Raw genomic sequence first — 12,430 nt, forward strand, 5'->3', positions numbered from 1 at the left:
GTTAATCTGCCGCTTCATAGCTCAGTTGGCCGACAAATGTCATCCATTCCAACATCTACTACATAAAGGTGTCACTTTTAAAAGGACTGAGCAATGTCAATCAGCCTTTCAAGCTCTCAAAGAATATTTGTTGTCGCCGCCTATCCTAATGCTTCCTATGGAAGGAAAGCCATTTTTATTGTATATCTCTACAACTGAAATAGCATTAGGAGTTCTCTTGGCTCAACAAGATGAGAACGGCAAAGAGCGAGCTATTTATTATATCAACCGAACACTGGTAGGTTATGAGCTAAATTATTCAACTATTGAAAGGGCATGCTTAGTAGTGGTATTTGCAACATAAAAGCTTCGACATTATATGTTAAGCCACCAAACATTGTTGGTTGCAAAAATTGATCCCTTAAAATACTTGCTTAGCCGAGCAGCTTTGACGGGTCACCTAGCAAAGTGGGTCATGATTCTCAGTGAATTTGACATTGAGTATATGGAGTGAAAGGTGATAAAAGGACAAGTCATAGCAGATCAACTTGCAGAGGCTCCTATTTCTGATGATCATCCCATATTGATTGATTTTCTAGATGAATCAGTCTTTACTCTTACATCTTTTAATGAATGGAAGTTATACTTTGATGGATCCCATACGAAGTTCGGGTCCGGAGCCGGCATCTTGTTTGTCACCCCTCAAGGTGATGCTATTCCCAAGTCCTACAGGATAACTTTTCATTGTACCAATAACATTGCAGAGTATGAAGCACTAGTTACAGGACTCCAAGTAGCAGTCCACTAGAACATCATGCATTTGCAAGTCTATGGAGATTCTCAATTAGTCATCCGACAAGTGAATGATGACTACGAAACAAAAGATGAAAAGCTTATTCCCTATAAGCATATGGTAGATTTCTTCAAGACCAAATTCACGGCTATCCATTTCAATCAAGTTCCGAGAATGTAAAACAAGTCGGCAGATGAGATGGCTACGATCGCCTCCATGTTGAATATGCCCCACAATATGGACAAATGTGAATTTTTAGTCGAACAATTGCTGGTTCCCTCTTTTGACATTCTGACAACAGATGTGATGTGCGTTCTTGTTGGTCCCAACTCCCCATGGTACAATGATGTATATCAATATTTGAAATCTCAAACCTTACCACCCAATCTTTCCACTAACCAACGTCGAGCCTTTATCCAACAGATAGCCAAATATGTCATCATCGCCGACACCCTTTACCGTCGTTCTTTTGACCATACCCTCCTCAGGTGTTTGGATTCTGACGAAGCACAAATGACTTTACACGAGGTTCATGATGGTATATGCGAGGGCCATTTCAATGGTCTGAGCTTAGCCAAAAAGTTGATTCATGCTGGGTATTATTGGCCTACTCTGGAAAAAGATGTTCATGATTTTGTTAAGAAGTGGTACAAGTTCCAGATCCATGGAAATTACATTCATGCACCTACCCAAGAGCTTCATTCTGTCATATCTCCATGACCCTTTTCTCAATGGGGATTGGATCTTATTGGCAAGATTCACTCGACATCTGCAAATGGACACAAGTTTATCATTACAGCCATAGAGTATTTTACAAAATGGATCGAGGCTATCCCCATGACCTATATCACTGGTGTGCAAATTTCAAAATTCCTATTGAATTATATCATATGCCGGTATGGGATTCCTCTTTCCATAGTCACTAATAATGGGCACCCCTTCAAGAATAAAGATGTCAAGGAACTCTGTGAAAAGTTTCATATCCAACACCGTTTCTCCAGTCCATACTATCCACAGGGGAATGGTCAAGCTGAAGCATCAAATAAAACCATTATCAAGATCCTGAAGAAGGTTGTCAATGATGCTAGTCGAGATTGGCATGTTTAGTTGAATCCAGCACTATGGGCCTATCGCACTTCTATCCGCACACCTACTGATGCAACACCTTATTCCTTGGTGTATGGTGCGGAAGCCATTTTACCTTTGGAAGTGGAGATTCCTTCCTTGTGTGTTTCCTTGCAACACCTGATTGATGATGAGACACACAGAGTCTCACGGTTGCACCAGCTTGAGATGTTAGATGAGAAACGTCAGACAGCCCTGACACATTTGCAAGCATATCAAAACCGTCTTCGTCGCTCTTATAATAAGAAGGTCAAAGGGTGACACTTTGAAGTGGGAGATCTAGTTTTAAAGGCAAACCCTAAGAATGCACAGTCTACTAACATCATCAAAGGCAAGTTTGAACCTAATTGGGTTGGGCCTTTCATAATAACTGCAACATATGGATCGGGGCATATCAGCTTGCTACCCCAGAAGGTGAACCTCTGTCTGATCCTATAAACAACATGCATCTTCGCAAGTACTGGGCATAATTTTCTATCAGCACTTCTTCAAATATGATCTTGAAAAAATACAAAAAAAATGGAAAAAGTGAAAAAAACAAAATACAAAAAAAGTGAAAAAAAAAAAGAGCAAAGAAAAATGATTCGCCCTCTAGTGAAAACCTGGCAAACAAGCGCTTTGGGCAAGTACCATGGTGAAAACCTGACAATTAGGCGCCATGAGTAATGAGATTATTTCTCCATCATTTTTCATGACCTCTAGCTATGCTTTCTCTTGGCTGGTTTATCATGTCTATCTTCATCTTGACCCAATGTCCTATTCTAGGCCTGTTATTGGTCAACATCATTGTCTTGCATACACCGGTTTCTTGTACATATGTTTTGGTCCCAGTCTATGTATATCTTTCAGATGCGCATTGGGTGCATTCCCCTTGTCATGATCAATCACTAGAACTTTTGCATTTAAAATGTCTTGAAAAAATCATAAAAATTGAAAAATGTCCTGAAAAAATCATAAAAATTGAAAAATGTCCTGAAAAAATCATAAAAATTGAAAAATGTCTTGAAAAAAATCATAAAATTGAAAAATGTCCTGAAAAAATCATAAAAATTGAAAAATGTCCTAAAAAAATCATAAAAATTGAAAAATGTCCTGAAAACATCATAAAAATTGAAAAATGTCCTGAAAAAATCATAAAAATTGAAAATGTCCTGAAATAAAAAACAAAAAAATCAAATAATGTCCTGAAAAAATGAACAAAAAAAAATTCAAAACATTCAAATTCCAAAAACAATTCCTTTGGCATTTTGCATTTTGTCAATAAATATTCCCTTTGTGCATAGACAGATCACTGAGCATACATCCAACAACCCGTAATCGCACATTGTGCTTTACTGAAATCACGCTTAAATAGATGAACTTTTCACTCAAACCAGACATTCAAACTGATCGCACTTGTCATGTCAATCCACCACAAATTTATTTGTCCTTGGCACACTATCATGGGTCTTATACAGGGTGTGGTATACTCGAAACCAGACTGTGTCCTATCTTAGACGAGGTACCACATGTCCTGAAACCAGACAACATGATCGTCCTATCAACACTTTCAACTTTTGACAATGAAGATCAAGATGTTTCTTTGATTTGTTGGAATTTGTGCATCTTATCTTTTTATTGATTTATCTTTGGCTTCGGTCTTGTTCCTATGTTGCTCAATGATGTCACTGAGTGATTTAGAGTGACCGGGATGGTTCATGGTCCTTTTATTTTTTTTTGTTGGGATTGTTGTTTGTTTACAATGTGTCTGTCTTTTGCAAAAAGGGTTGCATTTCAGCTCTAGCTTTCAATGCCATGATGCTACGCATCCATTTTGCTACATTGAAATAAAGGTTCTCACCTACAAAGTGTATTACTGAAAGCAAGTTTTTCTTCATCTCTAACTGTCCTCTGTTTCATTTCTTCTTACTAACATTTCTTCCGTCAGTTCGAATAGTCAGTTCGGTCTAGTGCTCCAATTTCTCCACACACAGATGCTACATCCTGTATTCATTGGTTAGTACATTTGCATTATATCAACCAACACATCAAGCATTTTATCCATTTCATATTATCAATGCATCAAAAACATATAAAAACAAAAATACATTCATACATGTTCCACAATGATATATAAACAGTGCATAAGTCATCCATACATGAAAAATATAGCTAATAGCCATAACACATTGCATCCCATTATATCGATGCATATCATATCATATGTCACAATAATATCAGAGTACAAAATTGGACTATCTGTCCTAAGTATGACCCGCAGGCTGACTACAAAATGTCAAACTACATAATGTCCACTGTTTGTCCTAAGGAGTACGTGCCTCTATCACTAGGTGCTCCCTCTGTCCTCCTCATCCTTGCAATGTCTTGCGGATGATGTCCCTCCTGGTCCTGGCTGTGGTGGTCTCATAGGTCCACTCACTCCCATGCTGCTCAATGACTTCCGAGAGCATGCCCTGCTCTTTGTCCTCGATTGTGCCCGATATGAAGCTGCTCTCTGCTCTATTGGAATGACACCCTCATATAGTGTCCTCCAATGGCGTATCTCCTCTCCGGTCTCTACCAACATCTGTGCCATCTCTTGTGCACTGGCATCCTGAATCGACCCAATATACTCAGTGACTCTCTGTTCCTCTCATTGTGCTTGAGCAATTGCTGCATCTCAAGCCACTGTGAGTCTGGCTATCTCCACTTTGAACTGATCCTACTATCTCTCTAATGTCGCAATGTGATCCTACTAACTCGCTATGATCGCCTGCACATCTCCATCTCCTCTGTCCTAGCTGTCTCTGGCTCTATGGGTATATCCTGCAATGCCTCATGCTCATCATCCCCATCCTCATCTTCGCCTTTGTCATCCCCATCCTCATCTCCATCCTCATCATCCCCCTCATCCTCATCCCCACCCTCATCCTCCTCATCCTCATCATCTCCCTCCTCCTCTCCTGTGAGTGGGAAGTCCTCCTTTCGCCTCAGTACCGGAATATCAGGATCTGTCAATGGCACCGGCCGTAGTTGTACAAACCATCTCTCATACTCCTCTGTCATCCTGACATCCTCCACATCTGATCTCCAATCCCACGGTCTCTGCTATAGCTGTGAGAAGTTAGCATATGCTATGTGTGGCTAAATCATACTCCCCCACTAACTCATCTCTCTGTGAGATCGGGCAAAATGTGCAGTCCTCCTGGGTACATCCTGCCTCTCTCCAAACTGTCGTCTGACTCTCTCTGGTAGGTACATCTCAATTACTCTCTGGTGGTTCACTGGTTGCCCAATCAGGTACCTCTCATGTCTACAATACGGAAGCTCATCACTATCATCTGACCATCCCGGACAATCATGATATGGCCTCCATATGAACTCTCTCAGTCTGTCTAGCTCATGTCGCCAATATAGTATGTATCCAAATGGACCCTATCTCAGTGCTCCTCCATAGCAGTACACATATGGTCAGTGTGGTACTACCTGTCTATCTGTAATCGGTCAACATATGGCTATGTGCTCAAATGCCCATACCTGTAGCAATGTGACTCCACAGCTCAAAGTCTAAACTCCCTGATATGCTATCTGATGCAGCTGAAAATATAGCATAGCTAGTACTCATGGTCCCCATGTGTAGACCATCCCCTCTATCGCCATCCACTCCAGCACTCTTCCCCATCCAATAGGGAATCCATGTCCTCGCCTGTCCCCTCCTAGTAGACATGCTATCACCACATATCGTCGATCATACTCCGATGCCATGGTCTCCCAGCCAATCTCCCTCTCCACGATATCCAGATCATCTGTGTCACACTCAAATAATCTACACAACGCGTCTCTCCCTATCACTGGGTCATACTCTATCATCTCTCCATGAATCATAATGTGGAGGATACGCCATACATCCTCTAGTGTCACAGTCACCTCTTCAGTCGCCAGATGGAAGGAGGAAGTCTCCGAATGCCATCGCTCTGCCAATGTGGTAAGCAGCCCTGTGTTTACCCTAATCTTGGGCATGAATGTGATATAGTATATCCCAAGTCTTGCTAATGTATCTTTGTCTGTGCTCCTGAGCCTATGTCGTAGCATGAAGTAGTCTGGTCGGTTCTCTCGTGTGATCAACGAATACTGTCGCCTCTGCATCACAATTGGGGCACATTTTGTTAGTTTTAGGGTCTGCTCCTACGAGTTGCATTTCCTCATTTTCATATCCAAATCAAGGTGTTTTGCATCTAATTTGACCTATCCTACCCTTATCCCCCCTTTTCGGATCATTTGCATGCTGTTTTGGAGCAAAATTGAGTTCCCAATGCACAACTACACCTGTGTCAAGGAACCTGTGCCTGTGTCATGTAACCTGCACCTGTGTACCCTACACAAGCACAGAAGACATCACACAAGCACAGGATTCACCCTACACAAGCGCAGAAGTCATTCTCTGCATTTCCTGTGGGCCCCGCAATGTCCCGCAAGCGATCAAAATTCATGAAATTGAAAACATGGGTTTTTGAGATACATACCGTTGCTCCTACATCGTCTAGTCATCTGAATGTGCGTACATGTTCTTCGAGGTGATCTACCATTGGAATGTTCACCATCTCTCTGTAAGTGTCCTTTTCCAAAGCAACAAATCCTCTTCTTGGGCTAGTGCAAATGAGCAAATTTCACTCTCTTTGCCTCATTTATAGATCTTTTTCAGTGCATAGATGGACATGCACTCTCTCCATCTCATGTTGGTCATGGTCTTTTGCATCTTTAATTGCTTTTCCTTTGTGCATCCGGTCTCCAATTGTCAGTCTGTTTGTTTCTATCATGTTTTATCATTCTTATCGATCAATTGGCCTATTTTGTGCATGTTTCTGGCCAATTCCTCGAGGGGGCATGCATATGTCATTATTATCGTCTAGGGCATTTTCATCATCATTCTTTGAAACAACGCTTAAAATCACATTGTCTCAAAGAGGGGCAAAATGTAGACACCTAAAAATGGTCAACACTTGTGGGATCATACTTTAACATTTGCGCATTGCCTCATTTTAGGTTTTTGCGTCGCATTAACATTTTCTCCTATGTCACGCACTTGTTCTTTATCATTTGCGAGCATTGAGTCCTTCTTCTGCGTTCTTCATCTGTCTCGCTTTCGAATTAGGTCTTGTTTGTAACCAATTTTCAGTCATGATTTTGGTTGATCCTTATCAACTTGTCAATCTTGTCATTTTGCGATCGATTTGTCATCGATCATCGTCCTTCTCAATCATATCAATTTGGATCAATTAGTCATTATCCCTCGTCAATTGGCACATTTATCAATCAAATCATTTATTAATTCAAAATCATGATCATAATCGAATCAACATCAATTATCTTTCATCAAGACCTAATTGTCATTCTTGCATTGTTAATTCATCTTTTAGGGTTTCATGATTTAATCATTTAACCTTGTTTGTCATTTCTCTCTCTAGGATTAATAAATTATTTATTTATCCTAAGTCTTCTCATCGCAATTAAATGTTCATTTAATTGTCTAATAATTCCTCTTTTTGTGAATTAATTAATAAATGACAAATTATTAATTAATTTACCTAATTTCACATCATTCCTAATTTCCTAAATTCCTCAATTTCTAAATTCCCTCTTTGTGAATTAATTAATAAATGAAAAATTATTAATTCATTCACTAATTCCTATTTTCTATTTTTCTAATTTTCCTAATTCCTAATTTCAATTCTCTCCTATTTTTCTCCTAATTTCATGGGAATGACATAGAAATTTGTCATAATTTGTCATAATTGACAATCAATCAATTCTTGACATAGAAATTTGTCATAAATTGTCATGAATTATCAATCAATCAAATTTTGCATAGAAAGTGCATAATTTGTCATAAATTGTCATAATTGACATTTTTGATTTACAATTTCTATTTGAATTGAATCATGCTAATTTGATCCATCTCTCCAATTTGTCTATAAATTGGATGAATTTCTTCAATCTAATCCCTAATCAGATTATGGAATTTCTAATCACTTTGTCAAATCACACTTCGAGTACTCTTGCACCAATATCTTATTTACTTGCTTTCATATCATGATCTTGCACTAGTAGGTGAGATCCACAAACAAAAGGCTATTTGGAGAAGAAAGAAGAACAATGGAGCCGCATGAAGGAAGCATTCAGATCTACATTTGGTTTGCATAGTCTTTAGTTTTGAATGTTTCATTTTCATGTCTTTATTGAGTGTGTTTAGGATAGATCATTGCAATGAGCTTTTGTGATTGAGCTAAAGATTAATATTAATACTATTTGCTTGTGATGATTTCTGATTTCCTATGCTACAGATATATCAAAGAATCCGGTATTTCACTCTAAGACAAAGCATGTTTATATTAAGTATAATTTTTTTGAAAGAGAATGTTGAAGCAAATGAAGTGATATTGGTTTATATGAATACTAAAGAGAAAATTGTAGATATCTTTACAAATCCTTTGCCTAAGGAAGCATTTGAATATCTCAGAGAGAAGCTTGGGGTAATTTCCCCACTGACAGAGACTTAGATGTTGAAGATTGGCATCAAACTGACAAGAACTGACATATATATCTTTTTTTCCGGCTTTGATGGAGGTGAGCTACTACTTAGGGGGACTAGTTAGCTGTATGATATATTTTGATTCTTAACTACTTTGGCATTTGATGTCAAAGGGGGAGAGATATCTATGGAAAAACTTTGTATTTGGGGAGAGATGATCATTCTACTTGGAGAGATGTACTTTGTTTTTGGTTCTGAACTTTGGGACAAACTTTATATTGATCTATCTTTGGGAGATTGTTGGTTTATTGATTTTTGGCTTTATGTTTTTGGCACTTAGATGTTTTTCCATCTAGTGTTGCCATCAATGCCAAAGGGGAAGATTGTTGGTATTATGGATGACTTTTTCATGTATTGCATCGGTTTTGTCATTGATGTCAACACTTATCTTCATGGAGATCTACATTGTTGATTTGACACTCTAGTTATATTGGTTTACTATTCACTGATAGGTTATATGTTCACCGACAGGTTATATGGCTCACCGAAAGTGATGATAACTTGTTATCACTTGCAGATCATTTGGTTATGTCTAAGATGTGGATTGGATGTTTGGATTTGGTGTTTTACTTATTGGTCTAATCAGGTTAACATGTTTGCCTTTACTGGCAGATAGGAATAGGTTATGGACAAGTACTTGTTATCTATTTCAGATTAGCACGACACGTTATGGAGATGGTTTGTTGATTGGATATTGTATTGAGCTAACATATTGTATCGCATCAAGAGTTATTTGTAATTGATTTAATTGTAATATCTTTAGTGAGTTGACCTTATGATTTGGTCTAAGTTTTTGTATAAATAAATGTAAAATCTCATTTGTGAGATATGGTATGGAAATAGTATGAGTGTGTACGAATATTGAAGAGTGAAAATAAGATCCTTGTACAAATCACGCAGACATTATCTAAAGGTTGAAGGAAGGTTATGAAGATGTTTGGCACTGATTTTCAAAGCTTAAACCAGTACTAAATCCAGCATTGCAGATGCTATTTTGAGTAGTACCTTGTATTAGATTTAACCATCCAACTGTAGTCAGTGTGACTCCTATTTTGTGATTGAGCAGTGACCTCTAGGTGGTTGGCCTTTCTGCATGTGCAGACCCCATTCACATTAGTATCATCTGATTGTGGGTAAGGTTTCCCACCATGGCTTTTCTCCTTATCGGGTTTCCACGTCAAAATCTCCATGTTATGTGTTGTGGATGTTGTTTCTCTTTTTGTTTCATGCATTAACTTATATCAGTACTGCTATAACTATTAATCTATTTTACCAACATTTAAGTTTGGTTTACCACCATTTAAGTTTAAGTTGGAATAATTATCTTTTGAGTTATAATTTAGATACAACTTGTTTACAACTGATTCACCCCCCCTCTCAATTGTCCTTCTGGTTCCTAACAATTGGTTCCAGAGCTAAGTCCTCTTTTTGTAGAAGCCTAACAGCTTGAGGACATCCTATGACAACAAATATTTTTAGGAAGGATAATCAGAAACTTGATGGAACTAACTATGGTATATGGAAGATCGGAATGGAAAAACATCTGAACTACATTGTAAGAGATATGTGGGAATTTACTAACAATGACTATGTTGGTCCTACTTCAAATCAACCTCATCCACCAACATTAGCTAAGGACATGGACAATGATTGCAAAGCAAGAGCAGCACTTCTGAGTGCATTATCAGATCAACAAATCATGGGATTATCAAACCGATCAACTGCTAAAGCTATTTGGGATAAATTGGAAACATTGAATGAAGGAGATACCACTGTCAAAATTGGAATGTTCTAGGTCAAGTATGAAAATTTTAAAATGGAAAAAGATGAAAGAATATATGAATTTATGGAAAGAGTTAATGAAATTGTTTTAGGAATACAATGTTGTGGAGGATCCTTAAGTGAAGATGAAATTGTGTCTAAAGTTTTAAGAGCATTGCCAATGGCTTACAAAATGAAAGTGACTTCTATTAATGAGTTGAGAACAATGCCTAATACATCAGTTTCTAGAGATACTTTGGTTGGAAAACTTTCTGCATTTGAGCTTGAAGAGTTTGGTACTATTGCTATAGTAAAGAATGATTTAGCTTTCAACGCATCATCATCAGCATCATCATCATCATCATAATCAACATCAACATCATTATCATCTGACAAAAATGATTGGAAAGCACTTTATGCAAAAGAACTTGAAGATATGAGGAGACAAAATGAGGAACTTGAAGCATTATTTACAAGGAAGATGCCTAAAGGTCTAGTAGGAAGTAAGTATGAAGGTAAAGCACCCTATAAAATGTTTTAATTGCTATAAAGTTGGTCATATAGCATCTAGACGTCCTGATAGACATGAAAGATTAAGGGAGGAAGCAAAAAGAACATATAAGCCGAACCTTGAATATCAAAGATACAGATTTAAGAAAAATAGAGAAGTCATGTTACTATGAAGATGAAGGTGTTACAGATGATTTAGATGAAGATCCAACAAATAGTGGATGAGCATTTGTTGCAATAAAATAAGATCAACCGACACCTATTGTCAAACCGGTAGTGCAGGAACTAATATAGCTAACATTGAAGAAAAGGATGAATGGATCATTGATTCTGGATGCTTGCATCATATGACTAGTGATAAAAGAAAATTCTTGTCATTTCGAGAATGTAATGGAGGTCTAGTAAGGTTTGAAGATAACAAAGCTTGTTCAATCAAAGGAAGAGGCACTATATCTTTGGATGGTAAGCACAATACTAACAATGTTTATTATGTTGAAGGTTTGAAGCATAATCTTTTGAGTGTTGGTCAGTTAGTGGAAAAGGGATTTCGGTTACAATTCAAGAATGGAAAATGGAAAATCATAAATAGAACTAAAGTGGAGATTGCAATCGATAAGACTAAAGGTAATATCTTTCACTTGAATACCAGTGATAAGACATGTTTGATTGCACATATTGATAAAAGTTTGTTATGACATAAAGGACTCTATCATGTGAATTTTGATTGCATTGTAAATATCAGTTCAACTAAGGAAGTAAGGGATTTACCTAAGATTATGAAACCTCATAATCCAGTATGCAAGGAATGTCAAATGAGAAAGCAAGTTAGAACAACTTTTAAGAGCATTATTGAGAAATCCAATAATACTCTTGATTTAATTCATACTGATTTATGTGGTCCAGCAAGAACAAGAAGTCTACCAGGTGATAGATACTTTATGCTAATAATTGATGATTATTCTAGAATGTGTTGGGTAACTTTTCTCAGGGAGAAATCTGAAGCTTTTGGGAAATTCAAGTTATACAAGGCAATGGTAGAGAATGAAACCGACAAGAAAATCAAATGTTTGAGATTAGATCAAGGAGGAGAATTTAAATCTAGGGAATTTAATACATTCTATGAATTAAATGGGATTAAAAGATAATTATCAGCAACCCGAACACCCCAGTAGAATGGAGTTGTGGAAAGGAAGAACATAACTATTCTAGATGCAGCAAGAACAATGTTGATGGAAGCAAATATACCTCATGTGTACTAGAGAGAAGCAATGAATACAACGGTTTATACTTTCAACAGAGTTCACATCAAAAGTGAAACTGGTAAGACCCCTTATGAACTATGGTTTGGTCATACTCCTATGTCATGCCCAAACTTTTTGGGCAAAAAATGGAACAATTTTTTTTTAATTTTTAAACAACATAATTTCACTAAATAATCTACATTTAGAATGGAATAAATAAGTTTTGTCTTAACTAAAGGTTAACTCAAGATTAAATGGAATGGTTTCCTAAGGTTGATCTAATCAACTCAATCATTATAGCATCAATAATTAGAGTAGACTAATTATTCCCTAAAAAGGGTCATCACAACTTAATTAATTAATTTTCTTTAATTAAAATTATCCACAAAGAATCAAGAGATATTAGTTATCTCAATAGTATCTAAAATACTCAAGGCTAAATAAAATAATGTT

This window comes from Cryptomeria japonica, chromosome 11, assembly GCF_030272615.1.
Source record: "Cryptomeria japonica chromosome 11, Sugi_1.0, whole genome shotgun sequence".
NCBI classification, from domain to species: Eukaryota; Viridiplantae; Streptophyta; class Pinopsida; order Cupressales; family Cupressaceae; genus Cryptomeria; species Cryptomeria japonica.